Below are 15,402 nucleotides of genomic sequence, written 5' to 3'. Positions count from 1 at the left end.
AGGTGGCAGCAGACACTAGGATTTATTCCTGTTACCCTCTCGCGGTTTGAGTTGTTCAGTCAAATAACTAGATGCTTAACAAGAAAAACTCCTCTAGAAAGGTTCTGGGAGTTACAAGAATTACTCTGCTTTCTGTGTTTGCATTAATCAATAATCTGGAGCATACTTCTCAAGCTTTCAAGTGCACACAAACTTCCTGGAGGTCTTTTTAAGATGCAGATTTCGATACAGTACATCTGGGGTGGGATCCAAGAATTTGCACTCCTAACAAACCCGCAGGTGACGCTGATGATGCCAGACTGCACTTGGAGTAGTGAGGGTCTTGTATGTTTCAGTACTGGGGAAAAGAGCTTTAAAATGGTCTAGAATGAAGTGTATAATGTTAAGGGGCTAAGAGAGTGGGTTTGGGAATTATGCATGAGTTCTCATTTCTAGCTTAGCGATGTGACCTTGGCCAATTCATTTTAACCCACCCATGCTTGTTTTCTCATCCCTAAAGTGGGACAACTCATAGTGCCCAAGCCATAGTTTTATGGCAAAATTCAAGTGAAATAGAAATTCCGCTTCAGCAGGGAATGAGACCCAGGAATCCATATTTTAGGAGAGTGGGTGCAGATGTTCCTCTGTCCCTTATTTGAGAAACGCTGAAGTAGAGCATATCTAATATGCCTTGGCCAAATGGACATATGCTCCTCCCTGGTCTGTTTTTCCTCATCTGTTGGCATCCTCAGAGCACAATAAATAATAGGTGCTTGAATTAATGAATACATGAATATTTTCTTTAGCAACAGGGCAATATCTTTCATGCAATTATTGGCACTCCTGTCTTAATTCTGTTGTATTTCATCAATTATCTAGATGAATGAGATGAATTTTATGCTAGGAAAGAGAGCTGTTTTTTATTTGTGCATGGGTGTCTATGTACATGTCTCTGTGTGTGCATGTCTGCATGTATGTGTGTATGTAATAGGCTGAAACACTTGCTGCTGTGGCATCTGTGACAAAACTTGTAGGTTCCCAAAGGAGTCCTGAAGCAGATGACAGAACTAGAAGGAGTGGGATGGGGGGGGAAAGAGTTAGAGTATAGAGAGACATCAATTTTGAGCTGTGTCTGGATTTACATTCTAGATCTACCCCTTCCAAGCTTATGGGTCCTTGGGCGGGTAACGAAAACCTCTTTGGACCTTCATTTTCTCGTTCGTAAAGCAGGAGTAATAACTGCTACCTCCCAAGCTTCTTTGAGTCATTCAGTTATTTAACAAATATTTGAATGCCTAGTGGTTCCCAGGCACCACCCTAGACACCAGGGATACTGCAGTGAACAACATACACAAAATCTCTGAACTCATATAACTTAATATGCTGTGGGAGATGCAGGTAACAAGGAAATGAACAATTTAATTTCAGCTGGTAGTAAATGTTATGAAAAAAGTAAAAGAGGATGATGGGATAGAGTGACTGAGGATGAGGAGTGACTTTAGATGGAGCGTTAGGAAAGCCTGTCCAATGAGGTCATTGGTCCTGAATGCTGAACAGGGAAAAGAGCCAGTCGTGTGAAAATTTGTGTGACCCAGGCAGATGAAACAGCATGTGCCAAAGCCCGGAGGTGGAAGAAGCCCAATGTCTTTGAAAATGTGGAAGAAAGCGGTCAGGTGCGATGGCTCACGCCTGTAATCCCAGCACTTTGGGAGGCCGAGGAGGGCAGATCACGAGGTCAGGAGATTGAGAACATCCTGCCTAACGTGGTGAAACCCCCATCTCTACTAAAAATACAAAAAAAATAGCCGGGCGTGGTGACGGGTGCCTGTAGTCCCAGCTACTCAGGAGGTTGAGGCAGGAGAATGGCGTGAACACGGGAGGCAGAGCTTGCAGTGAGCCGAGATCGCGCCACTGCACTCCAGCCTGGGCGACAGAGCAAGATTCTGTCTCACAAAAAAAAGAAAAAAGAAAAAAAAGAAAAAAAGAAAAAAAAGGAAAGAAAAGAAAATGTGGAAGAAAGCTAGGGTGGCTGGAGCAAAGAGGTAGATGTGTGTGATAAGCTGGAGGGAGGACCAAATCTCTTGAGTCCTATAGATCAAATTAAAGATTTTGGTCTTGATCTACAGAGCAATGGGGAGTTGTTGAGGTTTTTTTGGTTTGTTTGTTGTTGTTGTTTTTTTTTAAACAGCATCTTACTCAGTCACCCAGGCTGGAGTGCAGTGGCACCACGCTCACTGCAACCTCTACTTTCTGGGTTCAAGCGATTCTTGTGCCTCCTGAGTAGCTGGGGTTACAGGCACGTGCCACCACACCCAGCTAATTTTTTGTATTTTTAGTAGAGACGAGGTTTCACCGTGTTGCTCAGGCTGGTCTGGAACTCCTGAGCTCAGGTGATCCACCTGCCTCAGCCTCCCAAAGTGCTGGGATTACAGGCTTACTGAGGGTTTTTAGGGAACTTGTTCATATATTTATTCAGGGAAATGGAATTCAGTTGTGAAGAAAATGACTAAAATCCTTGCCCAGGAATTACAATTCTAGTGGAGGACACAGACACCAATATGTTAACCAATAGAAAATTGTTTCAGGTACTGACAAAGTATGCTATGAGACAAATAGGAAAAAAAAAAAAATCAACAAAGAAAAAAGAATAAAAAATAAATAAATAAAAAGAAAAACAGGCCGGGCACGGTGGATCCTGCCTGTAATCCCGGCACTTTGAGAGGCCGAGGCAGGCAGATCACGAGGTCAAGAGATCGAGACCATCCTGGCCAACACGGTGAAACCCCGTCTCTACTAAAAATAGAAAAATTAGCTGGGCATGGTGGCGCACGCCTGTATCCCAGCTACTCAGGAGGACGAGGGAGGTTCACACCTCCTCGCTTGAACCCAGGAGGCAGAGGATGCAGTGAGCTGAGATCAGGCCACTGCACTCCAGCCTGGCGACAGAGCAAGACTCTGTCAAAAAAAAAAAAAAAAGAAAAGAAAAGAAAAAACAAACAAATAAAAAGTAGAAAAACGTGGTAGAAAGTGACTGGGAGTGGGCACTCCTCCAAAATCATCAAGAAGGATCTCTTAAGGAGGTGGTGTTTGAAGTGAGACATTTAATGTTGAAAAAGAGACAAACTATGCTGAGATCTGGGAGAGGTATTTCAAAGACAGAAAATGACATGAGCAAAGGTTCACATGCAGGTGCAAACCAGGCATGTCTGAGGGCAGGAAGAAGAGCAATGTGGTGGGAACATAGGTGACATGGGGAAGGCATAGTTATGCATACGTTTTTAAAATGTTGCTGTGTGCAGCTTGGAGAATACATTGGAGAGGAAAAAGTGAGTGTTGAAAAGTCATTAGGTAGGCACTTGGTCCAGGCCGGCAACAGATGGGGGTGAGGAGTACCAGAAGTGTGCAGATCCAGGCAATATTTAAGAAGTTAAATACTGAAATGAATTGGGATATGGGGGAGATACAGTTTGGATATGTGTCCCTGAAATGAACTGGGATATAGGGGATAATACAGTTTGGATATGTGTCCCTGCCCAAATCTCATATTGAAATGTAATTGCCAGTGTTGAAGGTGGGGCCTGGTGGGCAGTGATTGGATCATGGGGCAGTTTCTCACCCATGGTTTTGTGGCATCCCCTGTTACTGTCCTCATGATAGCAAGTGAGTTCTTGCAAGATCTGGTTGTTTAAAAGTGCGTGGCACTCCCTGCTCTCTCTCTTGCCCCTGCTTTCACGTAGTGATGTGCAAGCTCCCACTTCGCCTTCAGCCAGGATTGTGAGCTTCCAGAGGCCTCCCAAAAAACAGATGCTGGTGCCATGCTTCCTGTACAGCCTGCAGAACCATGGGTCAATTAAACCTTTTTTTTAGTAAATTACCCAGTCTTGGGTATTTCTTTATAGTAATGCAAGAACAGCCTACTATAGGGGGTGAGTAGAGAGGAGATACTCAGTTGGGGTGTTAAGTTGTTGCTGTAGTCCAAGGGTTTAACTAAAGGGGGAACAGTGGAACTAAGGAGAAGGGCACCCATTCAGGAGTCCCCCATCAGTCAACTCTCTTTATCAACCACCCTTCACAGGACATGGCTTGGAGCTATCCCTGTGTGATCATTCCCCGGACATTTGTAAATGTCCCTCTGAAAAGCCAAAAAGCCAGCTGTAGCAGGACAAAATCTGGTCAAAACACAATCTCCCTTGTTCTTAACAGTATTCTTCCTTTGAACATGTCTGAGATTGCATAATCCTATTCAGGTAACCATGACAACAGTTGACTCCTATTGAGATAGCAATTGATTGAAACCTCTAAGTCAGAGATTGCAAACATGAATAACCGCAGGAACCAAGCAGGGAAATGTGAGAAGCAGTGGGTGGGGTGTAAAAGGGAGGGGTGGGAATTGTGGTAAACTGTAGAGTACTGGACCAATCCAATTCTATTGAACTTCAAATCTTTAAGAAGACTCGCACATTTAAAAATGTGATCTGCAGGCCATATTTAGCCTGTGGGTCACCAATTTGCTGCCTCCAGAGATGCTTTCATGTTAACTCTCTGTTCAGCCAGGTATCTCCCATCAGTGCTCCTAAAGGTGATTTTCCCCTAAGCTTTAAGTTAAACATACTCACAAGCATTCAGTTGGCTCCTGGCCCGTTATTAGACTGTTTTTGCATCTTCTTGCTATCTGGTTGCATACTAACCTTGCCTAGCAACTTGTAAGCCCTCTGCAAACTTGGTAAGCTGAGATTCTAGATTTTTATTCTGAGTCTGGGTGAAGTAAATACATAGAGTAGAACAGGACAATGTCACTTTAGTGACCCGGAATCATTGTTAAGCAGAATCCTTTGATACATGAGTTTCCTGAAGAGTCCTCACTAATTCTGGCCACCCCAGTTTTACCAGGATTTGGGAGACCTTTGCATGTGGGGAAATAGCAACTGGGGGCTTTTCCACCTGGCTCAAGCAAATCCTCTTGCTGAAGCTTTTGCCCTTTTGAGAGAAGGAGGTATCACTTTACCGATCACTCAGCAAGAACTGTGTCTCGGGAAGTGTATAGAGGGTGCCTGGAGACACAGTGTTTCTCCTGGGAAGACTCCTTACCAAGGGGTGAACTCCCCAGAAGTCAGCAAAGGTGCAGCTGGAGTAAAGTGTCTTCGAAGAGCCAACAGGCTTCCAAGTTAAATCATGCCTTTTTTTCATTTGTTTTTTGTGTTGATTGCTGCCCCAGGTTAGTATTTCTAACTTAAGACTCACATAGCTTTGAAATAATTATTTGGTAGTCTATCAGTTGGCATTTACTCTCTAACTTCTCAGTGTTGGCCTTTAAAATTGTCCAGTGCTCTGGGCTGTACCCCACTGGAAAAACAACATATGAATCAAAATGTCCTCTCAGATGCTGTTGATATCAATGGGAGTAAGCTCTTTGGAGAGCAATTTGGAAATACCTGCCAGCATCTGAAATCTTCAGCCTCAGAGCCAGCATTCCACCTCTGGACAGCTATCCTACACAAGTACACAATGATATAAGGATATATGTAGTTGTATTTGTAATAACAAAAGCTAGAGGCAACCTATATGTCTACCAATGGAGGATTAAATGAATGGTGCTTCATGCATACTATGGGTATTGGAGCCATTAAAAGAAGAAGGTTGGTGTGGGAGTTCCGACGCGCAGGTAAGGAGGTAATCTGTGGTGTACTGTGGAGTTCTGTGGAGGCAGGATGTGCTAAAGCTATGAACACAAGAAGATCTTTTTAAAAACACCTATCTACATTCACATGCCAACAGGAATAGAAAATCCTGAAATAATGTATAACAAAGATTTAACTGATTGTTTCTGGAGATTACGAGTGAAAGTGGTAGAGCAGCAGAGGTGGGGAGAAATATGTAGGAGATTTAAAATTTTTTACTTTATAGACTTTACTGTTTGACTTAGGAAAAGACTATGAATTACATTTATGCTAAAAAATTAAACCCAAAAGTTTAGAAATGAATCACAAAAATTTTGAATGCATGATAACAACGGTTTAAATTTTTTTTCTCTCATTATGGCATGAATTGATTCATAAAATAACTCAATTGATGAATTCAACCATTTGCTTTAGAATCAACCACTTCTAGAATTGGAAAAGAGCCAAACTGTATTATTCACAACAACAAAAAAAATCAAGTAAAATAAGGATAAATGATAGGTATCTTAAGGACTGAAAGATCTAATGAAATGTAAGAAATATTTTATTTCAACTTAGTTTGTTATATTTTGACTTTTTTATGTGTTTGGGTAAAGATTTTTATCTTGAATCTGGAGACACACAGTGGAGATGCTCAGACATGTTTGGCCTATAGCAAGTTTGTCCAACGTGTGGCCGGTGGACCACAGGTGACCCAGGATGGCTTTGGATGTGGTCCAACACAAATTCATAAACTTTCTTAAAACATTATGAGATTTTTTTATGATTAAAAAAATGTTTTTAGCTCATCAGCCATCATTTTTTTTAGTGCATTTTATGTGTGGTCCAAGACAATTTTTCTTCTTCCATTGTGGCTCAGGGAAGCCAAAAGATTGGACAACCCTGGCCTACAGGATATTTTGAATACCAGAAGATTTCACATAAAAATTTCCATTTCAGGATCCTCATAAAAAAATAAGAGTCCCTGGCAACTCAGCCCACATTCCCAGATAGGCAGAGGAGTGGCACCCCAGTTGGGTGGGAACAAGTTCTCAGTTTACCGCAGTCGCTACTACTCCCAGTGCTCTACACCAGCTGTCAGGCATTATTTTACAATCTCCATGAACAGAGTTCAACTAGTTTTTTTCTTTTTAATTTTAAATTAATTTTATTTTTAATATATTTTTTCTATTGGTTCTGTCTTTCTGGAGATCAATTTTTTTTAATCTCCTCTTGTCCTTGAGTATGAAGAGGCAGCCTCTCAGTTTCCATCATTCTATGCCAGCATTTTCACATAGCATTCTCTATTTTTTCACAATTTGTCTTTGTAATACAGCTATGAGCCTATGATTATTTTTATTCTTTTTATTTTATTCTAGAGAAGGGGTCTTGCTATACCTCCCAAGTTGAACTGAGGCTCAGGTGATCTTCCCACCCCAGCCTCCCAAGTAGTCGGGACTACAGGTGTGAGCCAGTGTGCCTGGCTCTATTTTTTTTTGTTTTTTGTTTTTTGTTTTTTTTTTTTTTGAGACAGAGCCTTGCTCTGTCACCCAGGCTGGAGTGCAGTGATACGATCTTGGCTCACTGCAAGCTCCGCCTCCCGAGTTCACACCGTTCTCCTGCCTCAGCCTCCGGAGTAGCTGGGATTACAGGCCTCCGCCCCCATGATCGGCTAGTTTTTTGTATTTTTAGTATAGATGGGGTTTCACTGTGTTAGCCAGGATGGTCTTGATCTCCTGACCTCGTGATCCGCCCGCCTCGGCCTCCCAAAGTGCTGGGATTACAGGTGTGAGGCACCTCGCCTGGCCGTGCCTGGCTCTATTTTTATTATTTTTAGTTATTGACTTAATTTCAGAAAGTGAAGAGTTTTTTTATTTAACTATTTTAACAGGAAATGCATAATAAAATGCCAGCCCTGCTTACTTAAATAACAGTTTGGGCCGAATATGGTGTCTCACACCTGCAATCTCAGCACTTTGGGAGGCCAAGGCAGGCGGATCACTTGAGGTCAGAAGTTTGAGACCAGCCTGGGCAACATGGCAAAATCTCATCGCTACTGAAAATACAAAATTACTCAGGCGTGGTGGTGCGCACATTTGTAATTCCAGCTACTCGGAAGGCTGAGGCACAAGAATTTCTTGAACCCTGTAGGTGGAGGTTGCAGTGAGCTGAGATCGCACCACTGCACTCCAGCCTGGGTGAGAGAGTGAGACTCTGTCTCAAACAAAACAAAAGCAGTTTGGTGGATGGGTTGATATTCTCGGAAAATTATGATCCCCTTTTCTAGAGATTATCATATGTTAAGGGATTGAGATTGTTTTTCAGAATATACCTTTAGTGGAAAACCAAATTATTCCCAAGTTTCTCAGCTCATGCAAATATATTGAAGAAAAACCTAAAATCAATTCACTCTTTAATGCAATGGCAACAAGACACCATCGAATACAGATATAAGCCATCATTGACATGGCCCAACCTGTGGAATTGAATAGAGAATCCGAACCAACAAAATGACATGTAGTAGCAAGTTTTCAAGTGCATTCCATGTCAGGAAATAATAAGGTCTTGACCCATAGGTCAATAGGCTTGATATACTTCAGTTAGCAAAAAAGGATCATTTTATGTATTCATTTATTCACCTGATCATTCCACAAATATCTATTAAGTGCCTACTATGGACAGACACTGTTCTTAGTACTGAGCATACAGCGAGGAACAGATGAAAGTTCCCAATTTCATGACACTTGTATTTTAAGTGGGAGGGGGATAGGGAGGAGGCAAAAAAATGAACAAATAATATGTGAAATTTTAAGAGATAGGAAGTGTCTGCAGGGGTGGGAAATTTTTTTATTTGGCCTGAGAAGACCTCTCTGCTATAGTGACATTATATTAGGTTGGCACAAAGGTAATTGCGGTTTTTGCCATTACTTTTTTTTTTTTTGAGATGGTGTCTTGCTCTGTCGCCCAGGTTGGATTGCAGTGGTGTGATCTCGGCTCACTGCAACCTCCATATCCTGGCTTCAAATGATTCTCCTGCCTCAGCCTTCCCAGTAACTGGGATTACAGGCACCACCATGCCCGGCTAATTTTTTGTATTTTTAGTAGAGATGCAATTTCACTATGTTAGCCAGGCTCGTCTTGAACTACTGACCTCAAGTGGTCCACCTGACTCAGCCTCCGAAAGTGCTGCTATTACAGGCATGAGCCACTGCACCCGGCCTGCCATTACTTTTAATGGCAAAAACCGCAATTAGGTTTACTCCAACCTAATAGCAGAGACCTACAGGAAACGAGTAAATGAGTCATGGAGAGATCCAGGGAAGATGCACCTTGGACGAGGAGAATGATCAGAGCAAAGTCTCTGTGGCACAGACTGCTTGATGTGTGCAAAGAACAGAAAGGCCTGTGTGGCTGGAACAGAGGGAGGGAGAGCAAGAGTGGTAGAATATGAGGCCAGACAGATAACGAAGGGCCTAACATGTGGGATCTGGAGGCAGTTGTGGGAGTTTGGCCTTTTGCTCTGTGTGAGACGAGAAGCTCTTAGAGGACTTTGAGAAAAGGAGTGATGCTACCTGATTTCAGGTTTAGCACATTGGCCATTCACTATGGGCAGCTCACTCACGTAAGATGTGCTTACTGATATTTTCTTACATAATCAAAATAACCTCTGTATTAATTTTCTTTTCATGCTGCAACAGATTATCCCAAACTTGATGATGCCTTAAAACAGCATAAATTTATCCTACAGTTCTGTAGTTAAAAGTTCTGACATGGGTCTCACTGGGCAGAACTCAAAGTGTTGGCAAGGCTATGCTACCTTCTGGAGGCTGGAGGGGTGAATCTGTTTCCTTGCCTGTTTCAGGAAAGTCAATGAGCAAAAATAAAAAATATCTAGTTAACAAATTTTATGGTTCAGAAATTTTCAGACTATTGCTTAAACAGAAAGGTTTTATGTATCCTAAAGCCCACCTTTGGAAGTAGAAGATAATTTTTTGATTCAGGAAAGAGGATGGTGAAAATATACATGATTGGAGAGAGGCTTGCAGCCACCTTCATGAAATAGATTCATGAGGTTTTGGAGAGGAAAGTCTCCTTTGATGGAGACCAAAAGAAAAAAAAAAGCACATTAATTTTCCAGCACTTCGGTGCCAGAGGACACCACAGGTACCGATGGAATTGGGATTGTGTGCACTGAAATGGTAAGAGTGAAAGGGATGTGGGTGGGGCACTGACAGTGTCTGCTTCACTGCTGTTTCCTGGATACATTACATTTTCTCCTGGGCTGAGTGTACCTGGGCAGGGAGTGAAGGGGTAGGTATGAGGCCCTATTCATCCTTGTGAATTTCTTAAGTTATACCTAATACCTAGGGACCAACCTTACCATTCAATAAAAGCTTGACCAACTAAATTGGAAGAGAAGTTTTAATTTGGGAATGAAGAGGCAATAGGACCTGAATTCAGGGCACTTTAAAAAAATTATTTGCTTTTTCCAAAGATGTTCTGAGAGTCTAGCCTTAGTTACCTTTGCTAAAACCTTCACTGTAAAGAAAAAGCTCAGCTGAAATTAAGGGGAGCAGAGAACAAATAAAAGAGAGAGAAAGAAGAAAACAGAGAAAAATACAAAGTAAGCCAGCACAGTAGGACATATAATGACTTTTTGTTTCCAAATGCATTGTGACTTCGAGCATTGAGTAATTTCCTGACACCACAGGGTTAGACAGAAGTTGTATGAAATAACATCATTTAGGGAACTATTTTTACCCAGCTTTCATACATCCTGTCTAATAAAACATAATGAATTTATGTAAAAAGAAACTCTACATTTTCTATGAGAATGGATGACAAATCATAGTGGCCAATAATCTGTATCACTTATCTCTTAAATAACAACGAGGAGCTTCCTAACTAGTCCAGCCAGAGGCTTCTTACTGAGTGACAGTTGTCTTCTAGCCTCAGAGAAGATGAGTTGCTTGTCCAAGTGGTCATTTGTCCAGTGAGACTCAGAATTAGGATCTGAGCCAAAATCTGCTTGATCGGAAAGTTCATTCATTATGTCGTTCTCCTCCTTCCTCCCCAGAGCTATTGTTCAGTTGCGTGAGAACTTTCTCAAATTTTGACATTCTGAAAACTTTCACTTTTTCTTTTTTTCTTTTCTTTTCTTTCCATTTATTTATTTATTTCTCTTTCTTTCTTTCTTTTTTTTTTTTTTTTTTTTTGAGATGAAGTTTCACTCATGTTGCCCAGGCTGGAATGCAATGGGGCGAGCTGGGCTCACTGCAACCTCTGCCTCCCGGGTTCAAGTGATTCTCCTGTCTCAACCACTCGAATAGCTGGGATTATAGGCGCCCACCACCACGCCCGACTAATTTTTGTATTCTCAGTAGAGACAGGGTTTCACCACGCTGGCCAGGCTGTTCTCGAACTCCCAGACCTCAGGTGATCCACTGGTCTGGACCTTGCAAAGTGCTGGGATTACAGGTATGAGCCACTCGCCCAGCCAACTTTTGCTTTTTCTAATTTTTACCCAAGAGAAGTTCATTCTGAATCATGAAAGCATCTCAGTCATTTGAGATCATGAGATTTGGTTCCAGCAAGTCAAATTTTGGGTTCAAATCCCAACTCTTCCACTGATTAGCTGTATAACATAAAACCACTTGGTGTTTCTGTGTCTCAGCATTCTCATGTGGAAAATGGAAGAGAGAATAATCGTACCCCTCACCCCAGGGTTGTTGTGAGGATTAAATGAAAAAAATATGAGTGAAAGACTGTCCTACAAATGATCATTAATATTATTTATTATTCATTCAAAAAATATGTATGAGGGCCTGGGTGCAGTGGCTCACGCCTGTAATCCCAACACTTTGGGAGGCCGAGGCAGGTGGATCACGAGGTTAGGAGATTGAGACCATCCTGGCTAACACGGTGAAACCCCGTCTCTACTAAAAATACAAAAAATTAGCCGGGCGTGGTGGTGGGCGCCTGTAGTCCCAGCTACTCGGGAGGCTGAGGCAGGAGAATGACGTGAACCCAGGAGGTGGAGCTTGCAGTGAGCCAAGATCATGCCACTGTACTCCAACCTGGGCCACAGAGCGAGACTCCGTCTAAAAAAAAGAAAAAAGAAAGGAGGTATTCTTATTCAGTTATCAAATAAACACATTTTTTGCAGTTAGAGTTTATGGTTCCCCGAGGAGTCACCCAAACTAAAGGCAATTATAATACAATGTGTCAAATGTCATGATGGGGTAACATGCAAACACTGAGAAGGAATATTGAAGCAGAGTCAGGCAGGCCAGGAAAGACTTTCTGAAGAAAGTGATGTCTAAGGGCCAACTGAAGAATGGGTAGAATGTTAGGAAGTTAAAAATTCTGTAGAAAAAATATATATAATTGTTTAGAGGTGGACTAGAGAAGTGGAAAGAAGTTCGGGATAATTGAAACAGAGCATATGAAAAGGGACGTATGGAAAGATGAGGCCAGAGACACGAGCAGGGATCAGATATGGCAAGGCAGAAGACCTTTCTAAACTTCAGTATTTATCTGAATTAACTGATCATATCTGATTTCCTTAATACTGTTCTCTTACTGAAATGGCCAGTGCCATATTCTTTATGTTTTGTTGCACATTGCAAAACATTATTATATCACATTGCCTTAGTTCAGATTCTCTTGAAAGCCAACACTAAGGGAAGGGTTCCAGTGCAAGTACTGTAATTAACTTGAGAGCTGATCCCAGGAAACACCCAGAGTGGGGTAAGGAAGCCAGACAATGAATGGTAGGCGATGGATAAAGGGTGTGTTAACAAGCGTGTTAGCACCAGGGCAACCAGAGCTCGATTTCATTGGGGTACTCAGGAATCCAGTGTGGAAGCACACCTCAGTGTTACTTATCCACACTAAAGGTGAGGAAGCTGAGGTATTTGATCACCATATCCCTCTTGGCCATTGCTTGAGGACAGCTTCCAGGGGACTTCACTCTCTGGCACTCTGGCTTATCCTTTGTGCAGGAGAAGCTGCTCTCCAGGCAGAGTTGTAGAAGTAGTATTCCACTTGTAGAGGTGAGTATGGAGGAAATGGGGGCGGGGCACTGCGCAGCTGCTACACATATTTTTTAAAGTATAAAAAAACAAAACCAAAACAAATGAAAAAAGACCAGCCCTTGCTGGGAGACAGTTCTCCGTGGGTCTCTTGCACTTCTGTGCATCTTGTGAGCAGAGGCACTGGTTGCCTTTGTTCTGGACAATTTTTTTTAAGCATGTTTAAGTAGTAATAGAGATACTATTTCCCTCTGAAGCAGAGGATGATTTGTTTAGCATCCAGTGTAATAAAGGTATTTTCTCCCTCCAGGTCAAAGGTCAGGCAGGCTTACTGCTCGTTTTATAAGATGTGGGTTTGTAAGTTAAAGGTTTCTCAACTGTGATACAAATGCAGACCCAAAGCATGCAGAGCATCTATTTAGGGCATTTGTTTTTGCCCCCGTGGGGCCTGAGGAACAAAGAGAAAGGATGTGAACATGAAGCTTATGCTGGTTGCTGAGCTATGAGTAATAAAGTCCTTTGTCTCTGACCCAGAAGTCTTGTGTCTTCTGCCAGCCTCTGTGAAACTGCAGTATGGTAACTTGTAGGGTAAGTTCTGAAATCTTTCTCAGCTCCTGATGACACTACCAAGCCAACTCAACTGATCTTTAAGACATTTAATTTAAAAAATAACTTCTAATTAATAAAAAAAAGTAATAAAAAAAGAAAAAAAGAAGTATTTATTGCACTTTTCCTTTGTGGTTTTAAAATACAAAATAGGTTAGGAAGCCTTGTAGAAATCCTCATTAAAAAGCCAACTTTTGTGTTTCCTCTAAGATGTTCTAGCTTTTCCAAATTTTGTCGTTGAGAATGCCAGCCCTCTTCTGGAAAATGCCTCTGAACATACACAGATTGCCAAAGTCACTGTGTCTGTCTCACCTCATGCTTCTCTGGTTGGAGATCCTGTTATTATTAATGCAAATCCTGCAGTCCGTCCATTTGTGCTGTCTCATAGATCCATACATCTTTGGGAAGTAAGTATGTTGGCAAACAGTATTATCACTTGATACCACAAGGGCTTTAAAATGAAATATCATTCTGTTTCTTCTTACCTTCTACTGTATGTTATTAATTTGGTGACCACTCTTTGGAATCCTATTATATGTCAAACACTCTAAAAATCCTTAGGGACATCAAGATCCATTTATTTCACAAGTAATTATTGAGAATCTACTGAGACACAGGGAATTCCTTGCCCTCATGGAATTGACTTGTTCATAGGGAGACATACTGATCAAGTGAATATACCCAAAAGTATTAGGTTAGTGCAAATGTAATTGCAGTTTTTGCCATTACTTTCAATGGCAATTACATTTGCACCAATCTAACATAAAATTGTAAATGCAGTAACAGCCAAGAAAGGCAGACTCACAGGTCTGTGGGAGTCCCTAAAGGGGACATTTTAACTAGTCAGGCTTCCCTGAGGAAGAGCTACATGAAAAGCAATCTGCAGAATGCATAGGAATTGAATAGATAAAGAAGAGAAGAACATTCCAGGCAGAGGGAGCAGCATGTGCGAAGTCCCTGTAGCAAGAAGGAGCATGGTAAAAAGAGAGGACTGAAGGATCAATGTGACAGGAGCCAAAGAGAAAGCACGGTGGGAGATTATACTGCAAAGGAGATGGGGAAGGCAGAGCCTGCAGTGTCTGTGAGCCATGTTAGGAAGCTTTGTTTACCTAGATGGCTATATCATACCCAGCTAGATAAAATATACCTAATTTTTCCCTCTGGATCAAAGCTTAGGCAGGCTGATTGTTCATTATAAGAAAGGGGTCCCCAACCCCCAGGCCACAAACCAGTATCAGCCCATGGCCTGTTAGGAACTGGGCCACACAACAGAAGGTGGGTGGCAAGCAAGCAAGCGAAGCTTCATCTGTATTTACAGCTGTTCCCCATCACTCTCATTATCTCCTGAGCTCCACCTCCTGTCAGATCAGTGGCGGCATTAGATTCTCATAGGAGCGTGAACCCTATTGTGAACTGCTCATTCAAGGGATCTAGGTTGCGTTCTCCTTATGAGAACCTAATGCCTGATGATCTGTCACTGTCTCCCATCACCCCCAGATGGGGACATCTAGTTGCAGGAAAACAAGTTTAGGACTCCCGCTGATTCTACATTATGGTGAGTTGTATAATAATTGTATTATATATTACAATGTAATAATAATAGAAATAAAGTGCACAGTAAATGTAATGATCTTGAATTATCCCGAAACCATTCCCACTCAACCCTGGTCTGTGGAAATTGTCCTCCATGAAACCAGTCCCTGGTGCCAAAAAGGTTGGGGACTGCTGTTATAAGAGATCCAGATTCCCTAAGGTCGGAGTTTCTTAGACCTTGATACAAACCCACTGCATGCACAGCATTCAGCTGGGCTCCTCTACATGGTCCCCATGGCATGTGAGAGCAAGGGGACCAATGTGAACATGAAGCTTATGCTGCTTGCTGTGCCGGAGTAATAAAGTCCTTGAGAGCAGCATGTTGTTTAGCTGATCTAGCCTGGTTTGGCTCCAGTCTGCAGGTTGAGTTCAGGTCTGTCTCTTGTCCTTCCCATTCTCCTTGGGACACTGGCTAGCAGAGGGACATTCTTCTCTGGGCAAAAGGAGGAGAGCAAGAGGATTTCTCAACCCCACATGTACATTTCAAGACCCACATCTGCTCATATCATTGGCTAAAACAAGTGTCACATATC

Source organism: Pan paniscus, chromosome 2, assembly GCF_029289425.2.
Source record: "Pan paniscus chromosome 2, NHGRI_mPanPan1-v2.0_pri, whole genome shotgun sequence".
NCBI lineage: Eukaryota > Metazoa > Chordata > Mammalia > Primates > Hominidae > Pan > Pan paniscus.
Note: the sequence above shows the minus strand (reverse complement) of the source record.